Source organism: Podarcis muralis, chromosome 1, assembly GCF_964188315.1.
Source record: "Podarcis muralis chromosome 1, rPodMur119.hap1.1, whole genome shotgun sequence".
NCBI lineage: Eukaryota > Metazoa > Chordata > Lepidosauria > Squamata > Lacertidae > Podarcis > Podarcis muralis.
This window is the reverse complement of record NC_135655.1, coordinates 123,259,399-123,265,398: the sequence shown is the minus strand read 5'-3', so window position 1 is coordinate 123,265,398 and position 6,000 is coordinate 123,259,399. Positions and strand designations below refer to the sequence as shown.

At 46.7% G+C, this 6,000-nt stretch overlaps 1 protein-coding gene across 2 annotated transcripts in view; it reads left to right on the top strand.

Annotated features, from left to right (window-relative positions):
- Positions 1-570: 570 nt before the first annotated feature.
- The window catches only part of HECW2 (HECT, C2 and WW domain containing E3 ubiquitin protein ligase 2), a 188,776-nt gene continuing 183,346 nt past the window's right edge, over positions 571-6,000 (top strand). The window contains exon 1 of one of the 2 annotated variants that reach the window (XM_028750889.2): positions 571-1,586. The gene's annotated coding sequence lies outside the window, so the exon portion shown is untranslated. The remainder of the gene's footprint in view (positions 1,587-6,000) is intronic. The other variant, XM_028750866.2, reaches the window with a different exon arrangement.

The window sequence follows — 6,000 nt, the reverse complement described above, 5'->3', positions numbered from 1 at the left end:
TATATTATTATTATAATGTATGTAACTCTTTACAATAGCTTTTCAAATAAATTATAAACTTTCCCCATTCTTTATTAAAGAGGTCCTCTTCCTGGTTTCTAATTCTGCCTGTAAGCTTTGCCATCTGGACGTCGTTCATCAGTTTTGTCTGCCACTCTTCTTTGGTCAGACTTGTAGACCCTTAGGATTATCTAGTCCACCCCCTGCAAAACACAGTCGCAGCCAAAGCAGCATGGCTCCATGAGTGCCGGATTTATGCATAAGTCAAGCAAAATCCCTTATTTTGGCTGCTGATCCCTTATTTCCGAGGCTGCTGGTCCCTTAATTTTCAAATCTGTAAGTTGACAGCTATGCCTCGGAGTAGCCTTGCTAAGATGTATAAGAGATGTATAGGACACCCCTATTTCCATCGGAGAAATGTTAAAACAGTTTAAAGAAACACCCACACATAGGGAGGTCTCCCCTTATGGGAGGGAGCGAGTCTCCTGGCGGCAGCTGGCGGCGCCCGGACGCCTCGCCGCGCTCCCGGGCAGCTGCTCTAGGGGGCGGCGTCCGCCCTGGCTTCCGACGGGGAAGGCGGCTTCGAGGAGGAGAGTCAGAAAGACCCCAAGAGAGCGAGGGAAGGAGCGCAGCTGGATTACCCACAATTCTCCCTCCGCAGCCCCTGCAAAGAGGTGGAGGTTAGGGTTAGCTCCCCACCCACAGGCAGCAGCAGGGAGGGAAGCAAAAAAGGCAGAGGCGACGAGGAAGCAATGTAGCGGCGGCGGCGGCTTTCGCGCTTGGAGAGGGTCTTTTTGCGCAAGCTGCTGCGGTTCCCCTTAAAGCTCCGTCTCGCCTTTCTCTCTCTCTCTCACCTCAGCGCAGGCAGCGCCCAGCGCCCCTCCCGTTGCCTCCGCACCGCCCTGGGCAGCAAAAACGCCGCGCGCGCCTCCCCTCAGGCACCCCGTCTCTCTCCATTCCTCCTCGGCGCCGCCGCCGGAGAACATGGCACCGAGTCGCGCTTTGGCGCTCCCGCCTTCTCCGCCCGCAGCCTTTCGCTGAGGCGAAAGCCGCTGCTGCTGCGGTTGCTTCCTTGGGCCTGCCTCTCCCTTGAGCACAGGCGGGTCTCTCGCCTTCCTTCCCTCCTTCCTTCCTTCCCTCCCTCCCTCCTTTCTCTCCCGCCTTTTCCAGGACGGAGCAGCCTCGTCAACAAGGAAGATGCCCGCGCCCAGGCGCCAGGGAAGGCGCAGGCTGAGGGGACGTTGAGGCGGCTGCCGGGAGCGCGCGCGAGAGAGAGGAGGCAGGAAAAAAATAATAATAATTAGGAAGCAGCAGCAGCAGCGCCTCAGGTTGAAGGGAAGACGAAAGGGTGGAGGCTGTTCTTCAAGGACTGGGGCAGCCTCTCCCTCCCTCCATTCCTCTCCTCAGCATCCTTCGCCAGAGAGAGAGGTGTCGCTCGCTGCATGGAGGAGAGCAAGGCGGGCGCCGAGTCCTCGCCTAGCGGAGCGCAGCAGCGGCGGCTGGCAACCTCTCCGCCCTCCCCCCCGGGCCTTGTTTCTCCTTCCACCCCTCGCGCAGGTGCCCGGCTGCAGACGGCGTTGCTGGAGGTGAGTTGAATGGGAAGGATGCCTGGCGTGGGTGCGGGTTTATTTGCTGCTGCTGCTCCTCCTCCCACGGCAGGTAGGAGGATGGAGGGAGAGATGCTGCTTTTGTTTGCGTGGGCTGCTGGCTTGCTTGCTGGGCGCCACCAGGCGCGCGCTCGCCCTTCCCACAGCAATCTCGGCCACAGGGGAAGATACAGGATGCAAACGTGAGTCAGTTTTGCTGCTGGTGGTGGTGGAGGAGGAGGAATACGCACACCCACCCATGGCATTGTTATGCCATTTCCTCGAGGCAGCCAGAGTCTTGGCGGCATCCTTTGCACCCATGGAAAGGGATGGAGCCAACTCCCAGGGTCCTGTTGTCCCGTCTCCCCCCCCCAATAAAATATTGGAGGGGGTGGGGCCCCCCTGAAGTTGACAGGCATTGCCATTCAAATGGTGTGCATGTGCCACACCTTGTAGTGATGTGGGGTGGGGCTTACCTGCCCCCCCAATATTTTAATCAAGTTGGCACCCCTGGCACAAAGTCACCTGGCCTTGCCTGTGTGCGGTTTCCCGCAGCATGCAGGATAATGGCAGATGTGTCAGGTTCCTCTGTACCGTTATGGCCATCGTTTTCCTCCAGAACTCATGCTCTGTGCTTAACGCACATACGCACATGCGTGCGTGCGCACATACAGGGCGATTACACAAGGATTTCCTTATGAGAGGCCGGTCTAGGGTCGGCTGCCCTGGGACTTAGAATTACGGTGTGTGGGGGAAAACGGCAGAAAACTCCTGAAACCTCTGTGTAGTTCAATCAGCCTCTGAATCTGTGGAAGCATTTGGATTTTGATGTTTCCGGTGGCGAGGAGTCAAATTCAGAAGGAATTTGCAGGGAAAAGGAGAAAGGTGGCTCAGGAGTGCGTTCTGTCAACTGGTTTAGTTGAAAGCATTTGAGTGTGTTGTATTGGACATAAGCCAGTCATAGGCAGCCTTTCAGTTTATACATTATGTATAATTCAGTTGCCTTTTTTGAATGTTTTGCTTCTGACACCAGGTTGACGTATTGATTAAATTCTTGGGTGCGAGGCTACAAATGACTAGATTTTTGAAAAGGCCTTGTGCTGTACAGGGGCTTACTTGCCTTTTTGCTTAAATATAACTGCCATAGAAAACTATGAACCAGCTGGCAATGTTTAGGATTTGGCTTATTTTGATTTTGAGCTTTGTTCTTATCTAATTTTTCTGGAGAATTAGCTTGCTGGAGATCTTACTTCCTTTGGCCTCTTTTGAACCAACCTTACAGAAAAACCAGGAAATATTTAAAGAAAGGAAAGGAAGTATTTTCCTTGGGAAGGTTAATGGTGTCACTAACACTTCATTTCGGATGGGATGGCTGTTACATAACTGGGTGCTGTTGATAGCCTCTGTGTGACAATTTAAATGGTTTGCTTCTTTATTGAAAATAGACTTCTTTGATTCGCCACCCCCCCTTTAGTCAATATGTTAAGAAGTTTTGTAAAAAAAATGTTTCTATAAAACACCCAATACATAATTTTCTTCCCTAGGCGGTATGGGTTTTAATTTAAAAGCTCTGTACACATTTAACCATATTTCTGGTGGTTCCTTTTGTTTAGCTTGCCTTTTTTTGTTGACAAGCTACTTGGAGCATTGACAACGGCACTAATTTCCAGTGGATCTTTTCCATTCTGAACAGCTTCACAAGGAAAGAAAGCAGAAAAGAACAAATAATAATTGAAATGACAAATGTATAAAAATCTTCTAACAATACATAAATGAAATGACTCTTAATTCCCTAATGCCAAGTGGGATCAAGTGCTTTATATAAAAAACCCATTTTAAAAAATGTGCTTTTGCTTTTAGGAGAGAAAATGTACTCCTTAAACTTGAGAAGTAAAATGTTAATGTGATTGAAACTGATGAAGGTTTGCTTGCTGGCCTTTCAGATGATCAGCTGCTTCCCCCACTGCTTTTAACAAATTGCTCCTTTTCTAGTTGTAAAGACAGAGCAACTTGCCTTATATATTTTCAGGCTTACATTCAAGTAAACAACTGACCTAAATGGTGAAGCAGAACCTACATTTTGGTTGCCTTTGATGAAAGAATTTAGTTTTTCAAACATGTTGACTCTCTCTGAATGGGCACGTTGTAATTGACTTCTGCCTTTTCGTTTAAATCAGATCATTGTTGGAAGCTCATATACTGTATTAGCTAATTGCCCCCCAAATGGCACCTTAGTTTACGGTTGTCGCAGCAAAATGTCTAGGCAATTCATTTTTTTACAATGATATTTATTATTAGTATTATCATTCATTTCATTCCTATGCCACTTTATATTTTAAAGGGGAAAAAAATCTCAGAGGGGTTTGCAACACATTAAAACATCAGATAAAACAATCCGGAATAAAACAAATTCAAGCTTCAAGGAAAATATTTCAGATTCTTCTCTAAGGGAAATTTTGCTTTCCCCATATTTATCTACTTAATTTATATAGCTGCCCCGCAGCAGAAGTACTCTAGGAAGCCAGTGAGGTGTTAGTCATTAGTGTCTGAGTAGGACTTGGGAGATCAGAGTTCAAATCCCCACTCAGTCATCAAGCTCGCTAGGTGACATTGGGCCAGTCACAGCCTCCTAACCTACTCCACAGGGTTGTTGTAGGATAAGTGGGGTTGAACCATGTGCTCATTGGAGAGAGAAGTGAGATATGAATGCAGTAAATAAGCTCTTCTGCTTACCTGCTTAAGAAAGCTGGAGGGGCCAGCCAGATGGAGATGTCAGTTGCCAACCTGGCAACCAGATATCATCCACGTGGTTGTAATTAGACATACGGCTGGTGCCTGGGGAATTTCTACCCCAATTCAGATACCCCCTTTTTTGCAATTTGTTCCAAACTGTTTTAGATTTTCCCTGCTTGCATTATTCAATGGAAAAGGCTCTTCCTTGATATTGTGATTTATATTTTGCAGGCGGTCTCTTACTGTTAACTACAGTGGTACCTCGGGTTAAGTACTTACAGTGGTGCCCCGCAAGACGAATGCCTCGCAAGACGAAAAACTCGCTAGACGAAAGGGTTTTCCGTTTTTTGAGTCGTTCCGCAAGACGAATTTCCCTATGGGCTTGCTTCGCAAGACGAAACATCTTGCGAGTTCTTGCGAGTTTGTTTCCTTTTTCTTAAAGCCGCTAAGTCGTTAATAGCCGCTAATAGCCGCTAAGCTGCTAATAGCCGTGCTTCGCAAGACGAAAAAACCGCAAGACGAAGAGACTCGCGGAACGGATTAATTTCGTCTTGCAAGGCACCACTGTAATTCGTTCTGAAACTGTTCTTAACCTGAAGCACCACTTTAGCTAATGGGGCCTCCTCCTGCTGCTGCTGTGCCGCCGGAGCACAATTTCTGTTCTCATCCTGAAGCAAAGTTCTTAACCTGAAGCACTATTTCTGGGTTAGCGGAGTCTGTAACCTGAAGTGTATGTAACCTGAAGCGTATGTAACCTGAGGTACCACTGTACAAATATGGAAATGTTTGGGGTTTTTTTCTGGAAGAGCCATAATACTATATGGAACGCTAAGCTTGGTGATAAATTGGGACAAAACATGGATTTTAGGGGGGGAAATGTTGTTTTGTCTCATACTCTGTAACAGTTTTGTCTGCTTCTACCACTGCTCAATCTGTAAGTTGAATGAAAAATGTTTCGAGAGGACTGGTAGGAAAACGCTGATAATTACTGTAAAAGAAAAAGTTCTCAGGCATTCATTTTTTTTTTTTGTATTATAAAAAAGCAACGACGTTAATTGCAAAGGCAAATATGTGTTGCATTAGAACAATATTTCTACAACAGGACCACAGTCCTTACAACCCATGTAAATCAGAAGTCCATTACTATGAGCTACATAGGGAATGAATGGCAATAATTAATTTAAAAAGGTAGTTAAGTCAGCAAAAATGCTTTCACCCCTATGATAACATGTAAATCCACAATAATCTCTGCTCCAATTAGTATGGTTGCAGGCAGCTGTAACAGAGGCAAGAATGCTCACTCTTGCAATGTAATATAAATCTTTCCAGAGTCAGCTTAGGTAGTTTTAATAGAGATCAGCACCTCCACTCTTGTGATGCAAACTGTTCAGGTAACAGCTAATGGGCTTGCTGACCTGTTTCATTGCCATCGTCTTCCATGTGAACTTTGCACACTTCAGCAAACCTCTTTAAAAAAAGAGCAGTGCACATGGCAAAACTGCATCCTAGCACTGTGACTAACTGCTAATGAAGAGTGCGAGCAATGCTTCTCTCCGTATGTTTATATTACATTGCTCTCAGTTTAATAACCTTTCACTATGTTATCACCAACCATAGTAAAAAGGGGGGGGGGGGGGAAGTGCCTTGTGGCACCTTAAAGACAAACAAAGTTTTGTAGACT